Source organism: Embiotoca jacksoni, unplaced genomic scaffold (genome assembly GCF_022577435.1).
Source record: "Embiotoca jacksoni isolate LCO1_2020_lvr unplaced genomic scaffold, fEmbJac1.0.p SCAF_12, whole genome shotgun sequence".
Taxonomy (NCBI): domain Eukaryota; kingdom Metazoa; phylum Chordata; class Actinopteri; family Embiotocidae; genus Embiotoca; species Embiotoca jacksoni.
Window position 1 is genome coordinate 6200322 of NW_027185252.1, and position 24304 is coordinate 6224625.

Here is a 24304-nt window from a genome sequence, read left to right on the forward strand (position 1 = left end):
ATGTGGCCTTCTTTTGTGAGTGCATCATTTCTTTATTTTTCATATGAATGCTCTCTGTTGTCCTCTAAGTGTGCATTCTGTGTGTCTCTTTGGTTATTTGTGGTAGTCATGGAAGCGGCGGCAATTCAGGGAACTGAAGCCTTTTGTATTCTTTCACAGTTAGTTGCAGTTGGACATAAGGAACAAACATGTTACACACGAGACCGAGATCAATATTATACCCCTCTGTCATCCTTTTATCCCCTTCTCCTTACACACATATGCACTATTGATGCTCCCATCTCTTTTAATTACCTTCTCCAACAGAGCTTCAGCTCTGAAATCACCCAGTGGACCACGTGTCTCTGGGGAGGACTGGGCTGGCCCCCTGCTGGGATGCTGCATCTAATTTCAGGCCTGCCAGGCTGTTCGGTTTTTGGGGCGGTGATGACTGTGCACAGAGCACAGACTGACACTGTGGCGAGGGTTTAGTGACAGCAATAATGAAAGCAATGCTGCTGACCAATAGGTGTTGCTGTCAGATTTCAGAGGTTCCGTTGTAGCGTGAAGGACAAAAAGTGATTTGGATTATAAATATGAAGTACTGGTTTTCATTAGCGTTCAGATTCATTAGCTTTTTTTTTTTTTTTTACAAGACAGAAACAGGATGTTCAATGCTCTGCATGAAATCATAAATCAAAAAGCTAATTTTTTTTATTAAGGTCACCACACGAATGTCATAATCATCCCTGTGAATTAAAGATTAATTAGGTCAGATTTACTTTACTCAAATGTGAGCACTGGTGGACTGATGTTGATAGTGAAGATACAATTTGCATAATTTTGTAGGCTGTTCAAAAACACTTTGCAGACTTGATCCCTGGGGTTACAACAGAAGAATTGGTCTGTGATGTCATACTGTACGAGTGTTCAAAAGCACCTTCCACGTGCTTTGGTAAACTTAGGAACAGAGCACATGCGAATACAATAAGGTTTTGTTTGGTTGAAATTATAAACAAAGTTCAGCATCAGGCAGGCAGTCAACAAGTGCAAACAATTCCAAAGACAGGAAAGCAGGAATCATTAACTCGCAGAAGGATAAATAAGAGACGCTAGATTGTTATGGTGTTATGGTGAGACATTAGAAAATGGATGAGTGTTTGAAGGCAGGTATATTTACTGGGGAGCTGGTGAGACAATTGGAGCAGTAATGAATGCAGGCATGTTGGGATCAGGTGAGTGAAATGGCTCTCCTGCTAAAAGGCAGGAAATTATAAGGTCTGAAATGAAAGAAAATGTTAGAAACTGACAGGAAAGAGGACATGAAAAAAAAAAAAGCTAATTTATAAATAGTTCACAGACTCTCAAATCCTTAATAACAAATCCTACTTTTAGGGAGGAAAAAGAGGGGTAATCCTCTATATTGGCTTTGGTTTTCAGGTGTTTTGGTTTCCTCCGACACTCCAAAGACATGCCAGTTAGGTTAATTGGCAACTCTAAAATTGCCTGTAGGTGTGCATGTGAGTGTGAATGGCTCTCAGTATATACGTGTCAGCCCCATAATAGACTGGCAACCTGTGCATCTCTCACTCAGTGTGTGCTAGAATGATTCCCACTCTTCATCAGAATGAATGGGTGTAGTTAATGGATGAATGGAAAGGAATTTTCAGATTGACTTAACATGCATCAGCAGGCTTTTTAGCATTGCAACACAATGTTGGATATATATTACATGTTTCTCGTGTTCTCAAATCCAGTTTGAGTCAGATTTTTATATTCATGTAAACCTCAGTTTATTTTAAAGCAGCCCTAGATCATTTTCTGGTCACTTAGAGCAGCAAAACAAGCTTTAGTATTGATATATTGTCACCTTGTAAAGTCAATATGATGAATATGTTGGTGAATAGCTCCCTATTTACACATTCAGCAGACATGGAGTAACATTATCATTCATTTGGAGCTATGTTTTTGCCCCACTGGTGAACAGAAGTCCAATTTTCACTCACCTTGTAGCTCTGTTTTGATCTCCACTAACTCCTGAACACCCCCCCCCCCCCCCCCCCCCCCCAAAAAAAAAAACAACAACAACAAAAAAAACAACTGGCTCTTTAAATGCTCCACCACCACACCAACTAACTTTCTCAGTTAAGTTTGGTTTTGGGCAGGCAGCGCGCAGCAGGGTTTTCAGACTTTTCCAAACTGAAAACAGTCGCCTGCTGCGGCTGGAAGCGCCCATGGTGAGAGCAGTGACACTGAACCAAAAAAGTAAAGTTGATGGTTATTAAAAACAACAAACTAAAAGATGCTAAAACACAGTGTAAAATGAAGGTCTGGAATGTATGAAACAACAAAATAATTAGAAACTATCTCAATTTCAGACTCGTACATCTCCATGAATCAGCAAATTGACCATTTTCTTAATTAATCATTCCTAATTAGCTCCAAGTCAGGTGCTAAATGGCATATAAAGAATAATCAATCATGATATCCTTATATAAATCATTAAGCCTCCTTAAATAAAGTAATGCATCATGCTGAGTTTTGAAGGAATGCTCCATTACTTGACGTCCACCTCACTGTTGCGTCTTCTTACTAAACTGACAAATTAGTTCCTGAGTGTTTTTTCTTGCTTGCGACCATTCAGGCTTTTGTGCACTTCGTCCTTATATTCCTCCCTTTAGAGCTCAATGCTTACAGACTCACAATCAAGATGTATTGTTCGATTTAACTGTGTCATTGTTATTTTTGGCTGCATGCCTTTTTGTTCTCCCATGTTCATGATTTAATTTTAAACCTCTCATTAATTTTCTTGTCATCCCGCCTTGTCCCTCCCTTCCCCTGCCTCCTCATGCTTTATTGGTGTTCTGTCACTCAGTATGCCGATCACACCAACGCTCAGTGAGACGGGGCTTCACCTGGAGCTGTCCCGTAATAAGACCCGGAGTGCTCAACCTCACAGGTCCTTTGAAATATATTGTGCTCTCAGAAGACAAAAGAATTCAATTGCCATCAGGGAAAGAATCAGCTTTCATGTTTATGCTTCGGATGCAGTGATGATAATATCCACCCTGCAGTAAACTGGGATTTAATTGTCGAGAGAGAGAAAAAGAGAGAAAGAGAGAGAGAGAGAGAGAGAGAGAGAGGGAGAGAGAGAAAAAGAGAGAGAAATACTCTATTTTCACTGGGCTGGAGCGGAGAATTAGGTTTTGGTGTCCACGCGGTGATCAAGAAGCTCCACGGTGTTCAGTCAAACACACCGACTCAGCTCTGATGATTCTATCATGAAATTGACCTGGATATGTGGGATACTTTGATCCTGTGATAGCAGCGAATCAGTGTCTAATGAGACAAGCATCTGCCTCAATGCCATCTGAAGCCTATTTTTTTTCTTTTAGTATTGCAATAGAATAAGAACAAAAACAAGAGCATGAAACTTTGGTGAAAAGAATTTGAATTTTGTCTTATTCCAAATATATATTTTTTTTATAAAATCCCTTGATTCATGTCTCTGTCAGATAGAATTGCTGTATACATGGCACTAGATTGATTGTGCAATCAAACACTGCTGTTTTTGTTCCACTAGTCTTCATTGCTCAGTATGATTGAGGGTTTCTTAATGCTTAATTGCCATATATGCTACCACTGGAGTGAGTCCATGTCAATGAATAGAAGTAGGTAGGTAGGTAGGTATTTACTTTATTAATCCCAGAGGGGAAATTTTTTAAATTGAGAACAAAGGACTGAAATCCAGACTAATTTTGTTGACTATGCTAATTATAGCCATTATTTTGAAAATAGGCTAAATAAATAAATGCAAATCCTCACAATTGTACAATGTTGTACAACAAAATAATCAGTCTTAGTAAATTCCAAAACAAATATGTTAAAAAAAAAACACCTTGATGTGTGCAAATGTCTGAAAACAGAATCAAGGTCTCGCTTCAAAACTTGTCAAACTGCACAAAGATGACATATAGTTATTTAGGGTTTTTTGGGGGTTTGTTTGTTGTTTTAACATAGATTGCAACCCTAATTATAAACTGGATAAAGATTTGTTTGTTGGTTTCCTGTGTTTTTATTCAGCGTGACACTTGCTACTTTGAGTGCACAGGTGCGTCCACACTTACAAGTAATGGCAATTTACAATCCACTGTAAAGTACCCGGGTGTCGTACTGAACACTTCTCTGGTTGCGAAGCGGACAGAGAGGGGAGGGACCCGTGGGAGGAACCACGTACCTGTTTTCAAAATGGCGGTCGAAGAAGCAGCGGGTGTTGCAGTGCAAGTTGTACATGTCCACATCAAAAGATGTTTATTTTTCACTAAATACCACTGTGTTGTCGGACAGACGTCAGCAGCATGTTGACTGTGTGCATGAAACAGTGGGCACGAAAACACTGTATGTGCGCTACATGGACACAGAGGTTTCCCTAATATTGTAACACTTTGTTTGCAGCACCCAAGCGGTTTTTTCACTGCTCGTCAGCCTTAACTTTAAGCTTTGTTTTACCAATGTTTGGTGAATAGTAATTTAATGTATTTTCAAATATACTGTCATGATAACAGTCCAAACAATGTGAAAATGCACAGTTTTTGTCTGATAAATGCCCACCACACCCTGTCTGTTACCACCAAAAAAAAAAAAGCCCTCCATGGAAGTGGACAAAAAAAAGATAACATGGATGTGCACCAGCTTTGAAAGATGTGAAAGTTGCTCTGTCTTGTTTTATTAAAAATGTGCGCGTTTTTAAAATCTTTAAAAGTTCTTCCGAAAGGAAGGGGTATTATCTACAATATGTGGCTGGGAATAGTAAAAGAGAGGGCAAATTCATTCTGTCAAAGTGTTACACATCTCTATCTGTGATCTGAACAATGCTGCCAATGCAAAATTGGCGTCCAGGACGTGTCCTAAATGCCTTGATGAAGTTCACTCTGCACTGTTGCCCTAATGGTCTATTTCCTGAAAGATTTGTTTTGATTTGATGTGCTAGGTGGTCTCCGGCTTACTCCTGTGAACCCACTTACCAGCACTCCCAAACATCATTTGTAAGTATGATTTGGACAAGGCCTATGGTGCCCTTGTGAATTGCAAATATGTACAAACGGAGAATGCTTTTGAAACCTTCTGATTTTAGTTTCTTATTTAAAATCATTTTTTAGCTGTTGCTGACAGTAGCGAGATTACAGTATGCTGCTCAGATGTTGTGTTGTGTTACTGCTAAAGTTGAATACACATCAGGGGCTAGCGAGGCATAGAAGCAGCCCGCCATCTCCTCTGCTGAAACGTCTATTTGTTTTACTTCTCATTCTCAGGGCTTCTCCCCTCCACTCTCACTCTCGGATCCCGAGCTCCCAAAGTGAAAGCGGCACAGCAATCTCTGGGCTCATTGACTGTGGGGCCCGAGGGGGTTTTGTGGTAAAAATCTCGGCACGCATTAGTTCTGCAGTGCTGGCTGACCCAGGCTGGTCCTTCACCACATCACCGCCGTCTCATGCCTACTCAAAGGGCCTCTGTGTTGGAATGTGTCGGCGGCACGGAGCGCGGGCCCCTCTGGAACATCATCTGCAGGACATGCAGAGCTGGCAGGTTGACAGGCAGGTATGTAGGCACAAAGTGGCTGGAACATGGACCTGCTGCTGTCTCAGATCATGTTTGAGAGGCCCATGAATATGAAGCTCTTTTACTCCCCCATCATTCTCTCAATATAGTTTTATTGCTGATCTTTTTTTTTTTTTAATGTTTGTATCAAATATCTTTTTCTGCAATCCTCTCTCCATGTGCAAATCTCCATAGTCATCTGACTTGTTCCTGCGCATCTTACCTACTGTACTTCTTCTCATCACTGCGGCTCTATCCCTTGCATCTATGACGGTCTCTAGTTGCCGGCGTCTTTATAATTAATTGATAGGTCCCCAGTCTTCCTGTCATCTTCCACTGTTTTTTCCTTCAGTCTCCCCCCCCTATTCCCACCTCTTTCCTGTTATTTGCTTCCTCTCTCCTTATTCCCCAATCAGCCCCCTTCTCCACACTTCCTCCAGGATCCTCCCATCTTCTACTCGCAGTGTTGTACTGTTTCCTTACCTAATTAGAAATCCCCTGTAGGTCTTGGTTACAAAGCAGAATATTTACTGTTAGCGGTTCAGCCATGGGTTTCTAGGTCACCTAAGGAGAAATGGAGACTGATCAGCCTGAAGATTGAGGATTAACATGACTAATTCATAACTAAATAACACAGTCGTGGGATTAAATTACTTTTCTTACTAACATAAAAGCATAATGCATGATAGGTTATTTCTTTGTCACCATATTAAAGTGCTGAACTACAAGAAGGCAACTTGCCTATATGTACAGTTGAATTTCAACAGAACTTTTGTATGCCGGTTTAATTTGAGTTTTATTCATTGACCATTAATATTGTTTTGATACAATATGCACATGCAGGTGTGCAAAGTTACCTATCAACAGCTGCTGTAAGTAATTGAAGATAGATGTGCGCTGGGCGGGACAGATGTCAGTTATAGCAAATTTAAGAAAGGCAGGGGAGATTGGATGCTTCCAAATCTGGAGAGGTACTCATTATTTAGAATTGACTTCCTGGAAAGATGAGAGTTTTAGCTGGAAGTTATTGTTAGTGGATAAAATCAGATAAGTCAGAAATGCATGAAGTAGTGCCTTGTGATAGTTTTTGGTGAGTTTATCTTTCAGAACTACCAACCAATGTAATGTGGGAATATACCTAAATAATTTATACTGTTTGACTTTCCACTGACTTTCGAATACTTCACTTCGTTAAGAAGCAGAGACGAGTGTTTTCATTCAGATATGTATTTCAGCAGCTGAACTTCCATTTTTATTTTACCTTGCACATAACAGATGATGAAACAGCCTTACCTCAAGGCCCATTTAGTAGACGGAGTTTGCACAGTTTTTCAGGGAATTGTAAATGTGAAAATTTCCATTGTTTCTGAGAACTGTAAGTACTTTCCATCCAAAATCACATGCTGCAAGTACAACATTTTCACTACATTATCAAATGTTTTTCTATCACACATCTCAGCATAATAGCATCATAAAAAAATTAGGCAGGAGGGAAAAAAAAACCCAAACACTAATTGTAGATAAGTATTGGAACTCATCTTGGGAATGAAATTGACTGCATTATGCTGAGCTGTTTTTATTGACAAAACTTCTATACTAACATGTAAATGTCGGTTACGTGCACACGTACATGTTTTCAAGCGATCACTTATCAGCATGTCAAGGTAAAACACACAGACGTGCTGCAGACATGTTGATGAGACTGCAACAAACAAATTACATTACATTTCATTTAGCTGACGCTTTTATCCAAAGCGACTTACATTAAGTGCATTTCAACCATGAGGGTACAAAACCCAGAACAACAGGAATCAACAAAATCTTTATTGAAAACCGTCACACCCAGCGACAGTTCCCCTGACGGCATTCCTCTTTACTCGCAGTGTTTAATCAGATGAGTGACAGGTGACACAGGTTAAGCACAGCAAATTTGATTGACACGAATGGAAAGGAATGCTCATCTTCCCGGGGGGATCAGAGTGTGTCATGATTGCCGAGTGATGCAATTAAGGAATTCCCAGCGAAGGACTTAACTGCTGTGCAGAAGGCACTTCACGGCAACTGCTTCAGGAGCAGCACCCCGAACGAAATGGCAGATTAGAAGCAGCTCATTTTCATGTCATGGATGTTTGGCAGCATGGCTGTCATTCCTGCAGATCGACTTGGAGATGTTGGAGGTGTGCACAGTGGTTATGTTTGGCAAAGGCATAAACAAAAGGACATGAATTACCCTTAAACCATCAGATGGCAGTCACTTAATGCAGTTACATGTTAGCTTGAGGCAGTCTTTACTTGTGTCATTGATATTGACAAGCCTAATATCTTATCAAATTTTGTACTCTGAATCTGGAGGTGGGTAGTTGGTGTGTCAAAGTTGGCTGTCAGTCAGTCGCGTCATTGGCAAAACCGGAGGGTTGGGTAAGATCTGATTTAAATAACAAGTCAACAATGTTGTTGTACCTCAACTTAAGTTTCCTTTAGCATTGCAATGTGAAGAGACAATAAGAAACTGCCTATCGAGTTCTTAAATTGTTTAATACTGGAAACTTTTGAGAACTGATAAAGGACCAGACTTGTAAATTAGAGATCTGCATCATTACAAGATGTGAATAATATATATATTTTTAATATTATTTATTTATAATATAAGTTTTATAAGTAGAAGTCAGCTTTTCATGTGGCCCAAAGAACAATTTTTTGGGTGTTGTAGCCAAGACAGACAAAATGTGATAATTATTGGGCTGAGCGGGGAAAATGGTGCATACTCTATAAAGCATTAATTGTTTTTTGTACTCTTTTCTGCGCATGAAAAATGAAAAAGAAAAAAAATTGGAAAAGCAGAGCTTGAGAGACGGGTTCAAACTCTGCCTAGTTTTTTTTTCCCTCCAAACATCTGGCCCATGTGCTGTTGAATTTAGTTCATCCCGACTTCATTCAGGAAAGTAGAGGCGGGATTGTCTGTTTCAGAAAGTTACAGAAAATGTCAGACATGACCCCGTTAATTCCAACATCAGGGTTGTTGAAGGAGGTGGTTTCAGGCCCTGTTTGAGCATTTAATACAGCACTCAACAAGCACAACGGTGCCCTATTTTTAATGAGGATTTTTTTTCTGTCGCAATATGTGGTTTGATCCTCGGCTCCCATGTCCTCGTACTGAAGTATTTTTGGGCCTAAATGATGAACCCCAGGCCAGAGTCTTGCACGGCAGCTTCTCTACTATTGTTGTGTGTGTGTGTTTGTGTGTGTGACTGGATGAATGAGAGGCAACAAATTGTAAAGCGCTTTATCTGTTAAAGTAGACAAACACCTGTATAAGCTCAGTCCTGGTCTTTGTTGTTCCCTGATGCAGCATGCACAGTATTTACTTTCCTGTATAGGGTGCAATACTGCGATTTATTCGGAATATATTGTATGATGGACACACTTTTCACATCTCAATTGAGAGTGTTCGCATTGCGTTTGGGTCATAATTTTATTCACTTCAGTATATTTCGTAGCGGTGGAACGGTCCCCTGTGGATACACACTTCTGCAAACAAATGCATCTCATCACACTGTCGAGACAAATGCAAAAACTGATTCACAAAAAGATCCTTTAATTTCTTTTCAATTTTCTTTGTACATTCCTGAATGTGTTTGACTAAACGCTCCCTTTTTGTTATCCAAGGTTGTACTGTGCAGTGCACCAAAAAAACAAACATTTATTTGATTCCGATCTCGGTGTGTTATTGTTGTGAACCTTTGTGCGAGATTTGCTTTCAGACATGAGCGCTACCTGGAATATTAGTGGAGAAAACAGCCTGTTTTCTTTATGGAAAGGAGAGCCAGAGCTGATGGGTATAGGTGTATCATGTCAGATTTATACCTTGTCCGTAAGAGATGCAGGGGTATTTTCATGCTGTTCACCAAAATCCACAGCAGTCAGTCTCGTGAATAATGCAGTGCCTTGAGTGGAGATACAGCCTTGGGCCTTTTTTGCCTTGCAGTGTGAGTATCCTGGGAATTTGCATATCAAGCAGTTATTTTCAAGTGAATTCTGAGTTAACTACAAATTGGAATACCCGTATGTTTGCTTGGGTGTAATCGCATTGAGTTTTAGTTTTACATATTTAACAAATACGTCTTACAATGCAGAGCTGAATTGTGATAAAGCGAAACACATGGCTGCAACAAAGAAGCCAAAGCGTCCACCCTGTGATGGACTTCGGTCAAGGCAAGAAAACTCTTGTCAGAGGCATCAGCCCTGCCTAAGGTTTTTCAATCGAAAGTCTCACAATGAGAGGAGTCAAATGGATTCAAATCAAAGGACCTTTAGGTCTTCTCATCTTTTGTGTACTGGCCAGCTGAATTTGAGGCTGCATTTTTTTTTTTTTTTTAAAGAAGCCCCCGCCCCCGCCCCCCACCCTCGTCCACTTGTGATGTGGTGAAGAACATGCCTTCAGCAGTTCCACAGAATTCAGAGGAGGTTTCCGCTGAGTAGCTCGACCTCACAGCCTAATCACCAGATCTAAAACTCAAGCAGAGCTCCAGGCCGCACCGAGAGGGATAAAGCCCCCTCCTGCTGTTGCTTCCTCCGGCCCCACATGCTAGGACACAATTAATTCATACTGCTGGCAGCCTTGGACCATCCCAGTAGTACAACTATCATCCCTTCCACTCATTTGCGGTCCTTATTTGCATAATAACAATTTGGTTTGTAATGGCCTATTGGGAAACACAGTCTGCAAGTTTGCATAAATGTGAGAAAAAAAAAAAAAATGCATACACCTCATTCAAGTGGTGTTTATGGTCCAAGCACAAAGATCACTTCTGCTCTTACAGTGGAGGTGAGGGAATATATTCTTAAGTGCGCAAAATGTAGACTTCCACTGAACCTGATGTAAAGAAATGTTCTCTGTGTGAAGCTATTTCTGGCAGAGAAGGACCTCTGATGGTAACTCTCTGAGGAGAATCGTGTGTCTGCGTGTGGAAGATGGGGAGGGTGTTGATGAATTTAATCACAGATAGGCAAACTGGCCGTGGGCTGAGTGAGTGAGTAGAAAAAGCTGTCTTCCTTTCACTGGGTGAATAATCATACAGTCCTGCCACACTCCTCCTCCGCTGACTGCTTCTGAGGAACACACTCGCACACACAAATAAGAGAGGGAGTCACAGTCAGAAAAATAGATAGACCAGAATAGAGAGATGAAGAGAAGTAGAGCGAGAATGATGAGATGGGAAGAAACAGTGCAACAGTGCAGAGGAGAAGAATAGGTGAGGGCCAGACTAAATCTAGAAAGCAATCCCCAGGCAAGCAGGCATAACAGTGGAGCCAGAATTTGTATTAATAAAGATTGTAGGGATGAGTACAGATAGGATCATCGTTTATCACGACTAAATATAAATCGACAGCTCTGTTCCAATGTCATTTATACCAGAAGACAAGAGGAAGGGGGGGGCAAAAGGAGATTTGTTTTATTCTCTCTATTTACCTTTTTTTTTTTTTTTTTTTTTAAACTAGACCTCAGGCATCTGTGTGCCAAGTGAAGTGAGTGGAGGTGTGGTTGGTGTGCATGGATAGTGTTGAAACTGATCCCCCTCAGGTCTCTCTCTGCAGGCAGAATAATGAAATGAGCTGTGTTTGACTGATGTGCGCTCCTGTGCAGAGAACATTTACAGGCGGGCTGTTTTGATGCCCAAAAGGGGGAATCCTCTTTCATCTTGTCCCTCGGGGAGGTCAGGGTTTTAGACTGGCCCCTTGTGGCCCAAGTTCCTAGAATTAGTTCGTTAAAAAAATTCGATCAAAAATATTCATTCAGCGACTTGTGCAGTGCTTGACTGGAGGTCTGATTGCATAGTCCCACTCACTGACTGCAACAGGGACCATGCAATGTATTTTCCTCGTGATCCTTGGCTTCTACAACAGAAAGTGCTGTTGCTTGGGCAAACGCACCAAAGTCTGTTTTATAATTCTTGATATTTTAAAAGTTTCTTTGCTAATTATCAGATATAAACACAGTTTTTTTTAATGACTTTTAAGTATGAATAACTGATGTACAGTTCAACGTTTTTCTTGAACTTGCTGAGCCTGATTCCGTCAGTCCGAGCCGCTGACTAGCATTCGGGGCTCATGTTCAGCTCAGTGAACCGTTCCCTGAACATGCACCGTTCCCTCACAGTGAAGGCATCTCAGAAAGTCTTTAGCCACTCAACTTTTTTTTTTCTTTAGACATTGAAAGCTGTAAAAACAGACACAACAAGCACCTCCACTAGAGGGGACTGTTACCTTAAATTTCTCTTTACGAAGTTTAGCCAGAGTGCATATTACTTTTTCAATCATTCCGCCCTCATTGTGTATCTTGTTGTGTATCCCTGCATGTTCACTTGCTACTGACTGAGAGCTCAACTGAATTTAAAAATGAATGGATCCCTTCATGAGGTGATAAGTTCGTTTACCCAAAAGAGTAGCTCTTTTGAACGAGTTGTTGGCAAACGACATGATAGTTCACTTCTCTAGGACACTTTATGATCCACCTTGCCCCTCTCTTTTTGTTTGTTGGTGGTTAATTAAAAACATTGTTGCAGCTGTTTGACCTCGAAGTTGAGCTGTCGAATAAGCTTCCTCAAATCCCCCTTGTATGTTTGACAGAGGACTCTAATATCCTAATCAAACATTTGTAGCAGCTTAATAATGCAGTTACAGAAAGATCAGGTGAAGGCTTTGCTTGCATATTCAAATTGTGTAAATAAGCCCGACGTGGGTGGTGCATTTTGATACGAGAATTTACCTGTGCTAATTAAATTACACCACAAATGGCTAAATGAATCCAAAACATTAATAAACTGTTGTCAATGACTTGCTTCCACACTTATTTTCTATTTTCAAACAATTTAAAATTTTTTTTTTTATTCAGTCTTGCTCAAAGAAGACCAACATTAACATTTCTTGTGGAGATTAAATGTGAACAATTCATAACATCTGTCAGATTTCACCCACGCTTTGTTGACCTTTGTTTAGAGGCTGTAGCTTAATAGTCTATTTGTGTCTTTAGTGTTCATAAAACCCTGGTTTTATAGGGATCATAGACATGATGGAATCACACCTCAATGTGCTACTAACATGTTAAGCTTGAATAAACAAGAACTGCTGCTTGCGACTTTGTTTTGAATTGACATTTTAAACGATTCAGAGTTGTGCTGGAGATCAAAAGGCAGAGACTTGTGAAACGACTCACCTTGAATACAAGTGTAGATAGAAAGTAATGAAGCTCATCAATGCAGAGATGTAGGACTGTGGAAGTTGAAGGTTTTGAATAAAAAATAAATTTAGAAGACATAAATCTAATAAAAAGGAAATTCCAGACACAAATCTTGTATGTGTTTGGGGTTTTGATAATTAGACAATTGTACTGATAAACTGCAGAAAAAAAATATTCTTTTATGTTGGCTTATTGAAATAATTCATTTGTAGTGAAAGTGACACAGACTAAAAATATGAATGGACTGCCGAACGTTCCCACAGAAGCCCCACCGACTTGGTAATTTTCAGAATTTTCCCCAAAGGTTAAAAGTTTTACTTTTTAAAAGAAACATTTTTATTGACAGTTGGATGGAACAAAATTTGTCAACAGATGTTCACTTTTTGGTGGTCATGTTGGTCATTTTTATTTATGACCAAATTCCTGCCAAATTAAAAAGATTTCCATCTGTGCTTTGTGTTTGGTGCTAATAAGAAAATGTTAAAGATGGTGAACTTGGTCAAAAATTATACTTGCTAAACACCAGCTTATCAGCATTGTTTTTGAGCATGTTAGCATGCTGATGTCAGTATTTAGTTCAAGGTGCCGTTGTGCAGACAAAATACGAGTTCTGTAACTGATAAGTGATTTAGCTGATTTAGCAGGTACCGTGTGTAAACCTAGTCATCACCTTCACGCCACTGCCTGGATCCCTCACTGCATGAGTGGTGGCCTTCTGAGACCAGTTAGCAACATAAGGACTTCACACTGTGCGTGCGCTCGTGCTACCACTGCACCAACAGGGCTAACAGTGATACACTTTTTCCCAAGTTGACTTCACAGCGGCTGTGTTCGCCGTGCTGAGTGTGTGGACGTGAGGAAAACTAGATCGCAAATATATCCTGCACAGTCGTTCATATGAACACTGAGCTGAGCCTTCACCGTTTTATTCAGTGCAGATCTTTGTCCCCTGGCGTCTCTTGTGTCGAGTCTTCGTGTCTTGGTGTTGATTTTAAAGATCTCTTTTCTGACCAGGAGTTGGGATAATGTTAATAATGACCCTGTGTAGTGTTATCATAACCCTGAATAGACTACCGGAGGCTGCAGACTACGTCTCCTTTTGTCCTATTTCTTTGGTGTTTTTAAGCAATTTGCTACTGGAATTTGGCAAGGCAGAGCACGAGAGAAGACAGGCGACAAAATGGGTATAATGACTGGCCGTAGAGGGGAGACGGAGACAAAGAGCACTGAAGCCACTTTTAACCTCATCAGCAGCAGGGCTACATCTGAGGGCAGCGTGGTAACCTGAAGACTGATTAAAAGATAAAGGTACTAAACAACTTCAGTCCCATGCAACGCTGGTCTGTGCAGACAAAAACAGAGAAAGTATGGCTTAATTGAGATTGCGGGAGTCTGAAATACAGCAGGCATCATATACACACCCACAGACCCAGGAGTATTGTACCATCATGCCCTTTTTGATAAACTACTGATTGTGTTTTATTCCTCTGACACATAGAAGCATTTTATATGCAATGCACTATATAAAACCCCACATGCTGCATTATGCATAAACTTAACATAAACCCACCGAGGCTGCAAAATGCATCAGAACATATGGATTAAAGATGTTTAAGAACACTGACACGCGTACCGACCCACTCAAACACCCCCTCTCCTGTTGTGTTAATAAGCTTTTCTATCTTTATAGGGATTGATTTTTTTTTTTTTTTTTTTAATTTTTACAGTCAAAATTTTTTTTTTCTAGCTGAATTCACTGCTGCCAAGCCTGAAATGTCAGTCTTTGTGTAACCCACTGACCGAAAAGCCTTGAGCTGAGTGTAATTGTATTACCCAACCCTTAGAATTTCTCTAATTCTAAACCAAATTTTAATCCAAAATCTTAAATCTAACTGTAAAGGCCCTAACATAACCCAAATCTGATCTGCAAATGTTCCCACTCCAACAAATATTCTCACTTAGAACACTTTTCCTCCCTTAATCATTTTTGTGGCCATCTCGTCCTCATACAGATACAAGTACAAGAACAAACGGATTCATACACACTACAGACGCACAGATGCACATCTATACAAGGGCACATACTATACAAGTCGATGTAAATCTGTTTTATTGTGCCATTAATCTGCTCTCCCTTTTGCACCTTCTTGCACATTTGGGAAATCTAGATGATATATTTTATACAATCCTGATGGTGTTTACGTAAGGATGTTATGTGCTGTGTATGCAGACAAAGAATCATGTACATACAATTGCGCTCGGGTAATAAGCTGCTTTTGCAAATGACCTCCTGTGGAAACATGAAGAGAGGCAATTGCTGCAATTTCTCTCTTCAATCATAGATGAGCTCAACGTATAAGGATATGGGTACCCAATGTGAAGTTACTGGTTTATTATATTTCACATTGGGCTGCAAATTATGTTTTCAATACATCAGAACAAATGGTTGCAGCTAGTAGGTACACTGTCGTACATGCAAAAGGGGTGCACCTGAAGAACTCGCACATTTATGAGACAGTCCTCCTCTAAAAAAACAACAACACTATAGGTCTTTAGTGCAAGGAGCTTATTATGACAGAGAGCTATGTTTTGAAGTTAAGCAACCTTTAGCGGTCGTATAAATAACAAGGATGTTATCCTCCTGGAGAGGTGACGCAGTTCAGATGACGTTTGTATAGTTCGTTTTTTTTCCGGTTTGGAGGCGGTTTGGTTGGATGGTTCGACACAAAGGTGAACTTTGGTGCAGGAGATACTGTGTTCGCGTCCCGATTGCAACCATGCATCAACAGTTTATCGAGACTGCATTTACTGTTTCCATAACGACAATGGTTTCATTACTTTAAGGAAGCAGTAACTTTAATGCACAACACTTTTTCAAATGATACTTTTAACCCAAACCGTTCTTTACCTAACCTTAACCAAATGTTTTTTGTGCTTAAAACGAATCAGGTGTGCTAATCCAGGAAACACTCCTGTGGGTTGTACGTGTCAATACAAACGAACAACTTGTATGGTTGTGTGGTTTGAGGGACTTGTTGATGCATTTATGCATTAATAAATATGAATAAATAAAGATACATCAGGTCAATTATTCACATGAATAATAGATAACCAATAGCAATGCAGATTTATTTTCACTTAATATGGGAAGATGTGTAAAAAAGCAAAACATTACTTTAACTTCAACTGGAGTATCTTGAGGAAGGATGAGGGCAAGTTTAAAAAGTCCTTAGCCTTGTACAGTATCCATGAGAATACAATTGTCAGACAAACAACTTTGGCCTGAGGATGACACCAAGGTCAAACCTGTTGTCTGAATCAAAACGTTTAAGCACCTTTGATGTGATAGATTTTTTTCAGAATAAATTTAGAACATTTTGTCAGATTAAGTTCAAATGATCACACTTTGCTTGGCTAAACTGGAATATGAAAGCCAAACCTGCTGAATAATCAGCAGAATGCTAAGGTTAGCATGTTGTCTTACTATTATAATGTTTGGTGGATCTGTAACTTTTTTGCATTTTATCATGTTATTATGCGTAGATATCATGATTAGTGGAACATTTCTCAAAAGGAAAAAAATTGAGTATTTTCCAGCTTGGGTTAACCTGCAATGGTATATTATAATGCGCCCCATAAATGCCACTAAAAGTGCTTGTTTTTGCGACGAACAGGCTCGGAGTCTTAAAATAACCGTCTATAAACATTATGGAAGGGATCTATATACACATACTGCAGTAGCAAAACCACTGTTAGTGGACATATATTAACAGGACGCAACTGCCCCAAAGTATTTTACTGCAGCCGGATTTATGGCTGCCAGCTGAAGCGCTCCGGCTCAATACTGGACCATTTTCAAAAATTGGTGTCCCCATTTCTCATTTAGACCCAGAATGATGGGAAAATAGGGGCCAGGTTAATAAAATGCCAAAGTCCTGACAACTAGTCAGAAAATAGCCCAGATGATGTCATTAGGCTTGTCTTGACTTGGCATTGGAGACAGAACAGGTGCGCACATTTCCCAGAATTGGTACGTTTTTTTTTTTTAGGGTTTTTTGTTGTTGTTTTCTTTGTAGTCAGGAGGCGATGTAAGGGGGCTGCCATTTCACATGTTAGCAAAATGGCCAAAATGCATCCACCTTGCCATCCCCTTTCTCCATTGTCGAGTAGACCTATTGATCGTTTAGCCCACTGAGGTTTGCACAAGTTAGAGTGTATGGCCTCGACCATGGCTCTGAAATGTCATCAGCCTAAGCGTGTTGTGTATTGATAAGAAATACTGTTTTGATAAATGCTTCTATTTGGCCATTTCCCTGTCAAACAAAAAACCAAATCACTTGCAGTGTGTAGTGGCTACAGAGTTGCAGGTTTAGAGACACATGTCTCTAAAAGATGCATACATTTTCTGTCACAAACTTCCTAAAGTAACTATTTGCATTATAAGTGCATATATACTCTGTGGGACCAAAAATGAGAAAGACCCAATGAGCAAGAGATCAGCTGTTAGCTTTCCAATAGCCTCTTTTATTTTGTGCTGAAAGACTAATAGATACCGAGTTAATGGCAGTTCATATTACTCCAAATTGTTAGCAATAATGTGGCCAAAATTAACTCACTGGCAATTGAACAATGTGGTCAAGTCCTGCAAAACGTACTGCACAGTACAGAAGGGAATAGCTAAAGGGTTCTCTTGGTTGACTAACAGCAAGTGGTGATGTTGAAGGTCATTGGCTCTGGTACCTTTCTTTAGCTATGGTAGTTAGTTATGGTATATCCATCTATCCATCTATCCATCTCTATATCTCTATATATGAGCAGGAGAAGCTCAATAACTACGGCAGGTCTTTCTTTAGGCTTCATATTTGGCATAGGAAAAAGGAAAGATATGCATTGTCTGACACCCATCATTAAAGACTCCTCCCCGTGGCTTTCCCTGTGGCAGTGTGCATCTGGCAGAGATGGATGATGTTTTCTGGAACAAAGTAGTGCTCAGATCAAGGACCAATTATTCCAACAGACATTGCTTGCTCATCAAATTAGTCTTGCAAATTGGGAAATTGTTTTTTTCCAGCACCATTGGATTTTATTTTTTGCATTTTTTTGCCACCCGGATACAGTCGCTATTGAGTTTATTACCTGACCATTGCTGGATTTTTTTTTTTTTTGTGCAGCTTACACACAGTCCCGGTCCCTGGAAGTTATAGAAATTGTATGAATTCCAGTGGTGCATTCAGCTGGTTAAAGCCAGATATTTCCCTCAGGAGCTGGTATAGATCAAAAACAGAGAGCGAGTATTGGACTTACATTTGCCAAGTTGTAGAAACACTACTCCAAATAAATGATAATTTTGCTCTGTATCTGCCAAATGTGTAAATAAGCAGATATTTAACAGCTTGCTGAAAGAAATATATTATTGCAGGTTTAAACAATGTACTTGTTGCCTAAATCTAACCACAAGGATGTGAACCTCGGCCTGGGTTAGCATGTGAAAATTATCCAATCTTTCAAAACAGAAATAGAAAAACAAAGCAGTGGTAATTACTAGAAAGGGTTTGCCAATATGATCTATCTGTGAGAAGTTGACGTTGTTGTGGATGTTGAGGTTTAATTGTTTTGTTGCTGGCCTCACAACTTGAATGCTAATTTCCCCCCTGTGACACTAAACAGTAAAGTTGTTTCTATTACTACGGTTGAAATTATGTTATTCATGTTCATGACAAAAGCGTTTTGTTTTTTTCCCCTCAATATTTGAGAGGTGGGGCCATTAGCTATCAGCTCACAAAGTTCTAGGGCACACTCTTTAGGACTACAATGCAGTGAGCTATTACTCTGTTGGTTGAGTTCTTATTGTAACTATACTGAACCTCTGAAGTCTGAAATTGAAATTTATACCCAAGAAGATTAAAAAAAAAAAAAAAAAAAAAAAAAAAAAAATAAAATCACCCACAAATTGAATTAGTTGGCTGACGGTAGAAAAACTATGATGCCGAAAGAAACAACTTTGGTTAAAAAATATGGGTGAAAGCCTTTTTTTTTGTTTTTTGAAAGTTACATTTGGAAAAAAAAAAAATCCAGCAAGCCATTTTTATCCTGCACCCTATTAAAAGAGTTAATAACACCTTCAACTTCAACTCCACCAAATTTGATGTGACTAAAATAGAAACACAACTAATGCTATTTTAGTCGTAGTTGTACTCGGTGCCCTCTTCAGTGAGTGTGTTGCTTGGCAACCTTTGAAAAATGGTGCAATTTGTGTTTTATAGCAGATCCGGCCTGGTCTCGGGAAAGGGACCTCCAGGTGGAGGGGGTTGAACAGTAATCCCCCAAAACATGTCTTTTCTTCTAGATTTGAAAGTTTGCAACACAATCGGAACTGTGAAGGATATAACCGATAGATTCTGCACGTCATTGTCGACAAGATGTATTAATATATGATTCTCAGTGATCTATTCATATACTCAGTACTGCGTCAGTCAGTTGACAGCTTTGCTATTTTTAAACTTTTCAAACAGTAAAGTGGAGCAGAGATGGTATTTGGTCTACTTGAAGAGATTCTTCATATCAGATCTATTTTCAGTTTCAACCAAAACTCATCTTACTTTCTCTCTGTCTCTTGGATTTGAGTGTTTTTAGGAAATTAGCTTTTTTACAAAGAACATTGGAGGGTGTTTTAGAAAAAAATTTGAAATACCTTTTTCAATAATGAACCTGCCACTTGATCTGCTCAGCGTTCACATACAATAGGCGTAGAAATAACACGAAGCTGGTTTACAATTATTTTTTATGAACTTATTGTGTTTTATATTTCATAAAAATAGACATGTTGATTATGTTTGTAATTGGGTTGCATGCTGCAGAAAAATTCCCCGTATCAATGGAACGCTTTTTTAAAAAATTACAGCTACATATCAAGTCTGACAGGCAATCAATAGGATATTTGTCTTCATGCAGTGCAGCTGTATAATAATCTAAAATATTTAACTGTGCACTTTGCGACAGCCTTTTAAATGCACATCATGGATCCAGAAAGAAGCTCACCCACTTCTATTTTTTACTTGACTTGAATGCTGACCTGTGGCTAAATTTACAACAAGCCACTTAATGAGCTTGTGGGATCTGGCTCTTCTAATGGCTTTTCTTTTTCCCCATCATATGGGCATCAATCAGGTTAGCGAGACCTGATGGATGCCTTAAAACACAGTGTGTCCACGTGGTCTGAATATGAATTAGATCTGCTGAGTAACAGTAAGCATTTGTAGCTCTAATTAATTCCAATGTTCTCAGATTATGCTTACCCTGTTTGAATACACGCGTCACTAATTTGGTGCGCTCTGTTTTCTTCATTACTCGTGGAGGTTTTCTTGGAGACTGGTCACGACAGTTCAACTAGCCAGTAGACTCCAATTAGAAAAAAAAAAAAATCAAAGGTCAAAATGACTTGGACTCGGTGTACGTGCACATGGCTGATGAATGAGAAACTTATTTGATAAACATTGTGGTCATGTTTTACGATTAAATGAATGAAGCAGCTGCTTTGCCTGAGCTGTGTCATATTGTACAAGATCAAAACATAACCTTCTGCTGAATACTGGATACCAGTAGAATATTTACAAGTGCCAACATAATAACTGGTTCAAATACCTGATGTACTTTAGTCCATGAATTGGCTTGATTAGATAAACGAGCGAAGGCTGGAGGTGTGGGGTGGAGTGTTTTGAGCCAGTGGCACTGAGATGCAAAACACAACAACAAAAAGAAAACGCAACAACAAAAACGAGCGGTACTGAAGTGCAAAACACATACAGTGAAAGAAATAATTATTTGATCCCTTGCCGATTTGCCCACTGACAAAGAAATAAACGGTCTATAATTGTAATGGCAGGTTTATTTTAACAGTGAGAGACAGAATATCCCCCCCCCCCCCCCCAAAAAAAAATCCAGAAAATCACATCATATAAAAGTTATAAATTGATTTGCATTTGATTGTGGGAAATATGTATTTGATCCCCTAGCAAAACACGACTCAGTACTTGGTGGAGAAACTGGTGTTGGCAAGCACCGAGGTCAGACGTTTCTTGTAGTTGGTCACCAGGTTTGCGCACATTTCAGGAGGGATTTTGGTCCACTCCTCTTTGCAGATCCTCTCCAAATCCTTGAGGTTTTGAGGCTGTTGCTTGGCAACTCAAAGCTTCAGCTCCTTCCACAGATTTTCTATGGGATTAAGGTCCGGAGACTGGCTTGGCCACTCCATGACCTTGATGTGCTTCTTCCACTCCTTTGTTGCCTTGGGTCATTGTCGTGCTGGAAGACCCATCCGTGACCCATTTTCAGTGTCCTGGCTGAGGGAAGGAGGTTGTTGCCCAAGATTTCACGATACATGGCCCCGTCCGTCCTTCCCAGGTTTTTGGGGGAGCTTTTGCGTTTTCTTTTTGTTGTTGTGTTTTGCACCTCAGTGCCACTGTACACTGGCCTTGTGTTACCACCAATAATAACAGTTAGATGTCCCGTAGCACACAAACTGAAGATGGCACAATAAAGAGCATGGAGTAGTGGGCGGCAAAACGTTTGGTGAGAAAGTTTCCAAGTTATGTCGCTCGATCAACATTAGCAGCAGTGTTACACGCATTTTTGTGTCCTCTAGTAGCTGCACATTTGCAATTTTTACCTCAAATTCGAGAGCCCACATCAAAATTTGTGTCGAGAAATTGGCAAATGCTTCAGCAAGCCTACGGCAATGAAACAATGAGCCAGATGAAGTGTTTTGAGCATTATTCGTGTTTCGAGATGGGCAGAACGGCACTGTCCCGATGGGAAAAAGGTGCATCAGGTCAGGAGCCTGTTGGTGGTTTTCTTTTGTCACTTCCCACCACCCCTAGTCTCCAGATTTGGCTCACTACGCCTTCTTTCGGTTCCCCAAAATGAAGTTCAAGCCAAAGGGTTGTTGTTTTGACAGTGTGGAAGAGATTCAGTAAAAATGCTAATGGTGCTTTATGCGCTAACAGAATGGGACTTGCATGTGCGTTCCTGCATGAGGGGATGACTTTGAGGGGGATGGAGGCCATATTTAAATCAGTGTTTTTTTTAGATTATTGGTGCAGTCTTCGAACTTTTGGATTGCACCTTGAAACTAAGGATTTGTTATGCGAGTGTAGTTGATTATCAGGAGAAAGTCTGGATTAAGGGACGAAATGCCCTGCCCCTCACCAAACTGCGGATAGAGTTAGCCTTTGAATGCAGCGTATCCAGCAGTTAAAGATTCTGATATCAAGATTCATGGTCTTGAGGTCTCAACAAACATGACTCTATACGTTTGTCTGTTTTTGCTGAAGATATATGCTTAGGATATATATACAGTGGGTACGGAAAGTATTCAGACCCCTTTAAATTTTTCACTCTTTGTTTCATTGCAGCCATTTGCTAAAATCAAAAATGTTCATTTTATTTCTCATTAATGTACACTCAGCACCCCATCTTGACAGAAAAAAACAGAAATGTAGAAATTTGTGCAAATTTATTAAAAAAGAAAAACTGAAATATCACATGGTCATAAGTATTCAGACCCTTTGCTCAGTATTGAGTAGAAGCACCCTTTTGAGCTAGTACAGCCATGAGTCTTCTTGGGAATGATGCAACAAGCTTTTCACACCTGGATTTGGGGATCCTCTGCCATTCTTCCTTGCAGATCCTCTCCAGTTCCGTCAGGTTGGATGGTGAACGTTGATGGACAGCCATTTTCAGGTCTCTCCGGAGATGCTCAATTGGGTTTAGGTCAGGGCTCTGGCTGGGCCAGTCAAGAATGGTCACAGAGTTGTTCCAAAGCCACTCCTTTGTTATTTTAGCTGTGTGCTTAGGGTCATTGTCTTGTTGGAAGGTGAACCTTCGGCCCAGTCTGAGGTCCAGAGCACTCTGGAAGAGGTTTTCTTCCAGGATATCTCTGTACTTGGCCACATTCATCTTTCCTTTAATTGCAACCAGTCGTCCTGTCCCTGCAGCTGAAAAACACCCCCATAGCATGACGCTGCCACCACCATGTTTCACTGTTGGGATTGTATTGGGCAGGTGATGAGCAGTGCCTGGTTTTCTCCACACATACCGCTTAGAATTAACGCCAAAAAGTTCAATCTTGGTCTCATCAGACCAGAGAATCTTATTTCTCATAGTCTGGGAGTCCTTCATGTGTTTTTTGGCAAACTCTATGCGGGCTTTCACATGTCTTGCACTGAGGAGAGGCTTCCGTCGGGCCACTCTGCCATAAAGCCCCGACTGGTGGAGGGCTGCAGTGATAGTTGACTTTGTGGACCTTTCTCCCATCTCCCTCCTGCATCTCTGGAGCTCAGCCACAGTGATCTTTGGGTTCTTCTTTACCTCTCTCACCAAGGCTCTTCTCCCACGATTGCTCAGTTTGGCTGGACGGCCAGGTCTAGGAAGAGTTCTGGTCGTCCCAAACTTCTTCCATTTAAGGATTATGGACTCCACTGTGCTCTTAGGAACCTTGAGTGCTGCAGAAATTATTTTGTAACCTTGGCCAGATCTGTGCCTTGCCACAATTCTGTCTCTGAGCTCCTTGGACAGTTCCTTCGACTTCATGATTCTCATTTGCTCTGACATGCACTGAGCTGTAAGGTCTTATATAGACAGGTGTGTGCCTTTCCTAATCAAGTCCAATCAGTTTAATTAAACACAGCTGGACTCCAATGAAGGAGTAGAACCATCTCAAGGAGGATCAGAAGAAATGGACAGCATGTGAGTTAAATATGAGTGTCATAGCAAAGGGTCTGAATACTTATGACCATGTGGTATTTCAGTTTTTCTTTTTTTATTAATTTGCACAAATTTCTACATTTCTGTTTTTTTCTGTCAAGATGGGGTGCTGAGTGTACATTAATGAGAAATAAAATGAACTTTTTTGATTTTAGCAAATGGCTGCAATGAAACAAAGAGTGAAAAATTTAAAGGGGTCTGAATACTTTCCGTACCCACTGTATAAAACAGCTTCAGGGGGTGCTAGGTCAGTGTTGTTTCCAACTTTTTCCAGCATCCCCAAGTGACCAACAAACTGTTAATTCAGCTTCATGTCTCTGTATTCAGCCAAATCAGCTTAATATCTTTTGCATCAAGTGCTGTTTTCAAATTTGTTTGCTTACAGGGTGGGTTTAAAGAACAGAGGGCAGAAGTGAAAATTCTCAGAAATAGTTCTTGTTTTCAAAAAGCTCAGCTACTTTGGAGAACATATTTGTTTTCAGCGGTTAGTTCCAGCTTAATGTGGATATTAAGGTCAAAATGTAGAAAAACAACTTTCAAATATTTGCCACTAAGTCCAAGTCTTGCGGGATTTTTATAAAATAACTACAATCTTCAGCCATAGGAGTAAAGTGTGTTGTTATTATTAAGATTGTCAAGAGTGTTGCATGGTTTTTATTATTTGTTACATGTGTGAAGACTATGTTTAAACCAGCCACACGTGTGAAATGCTGAGAAAGTTTTGCAGAA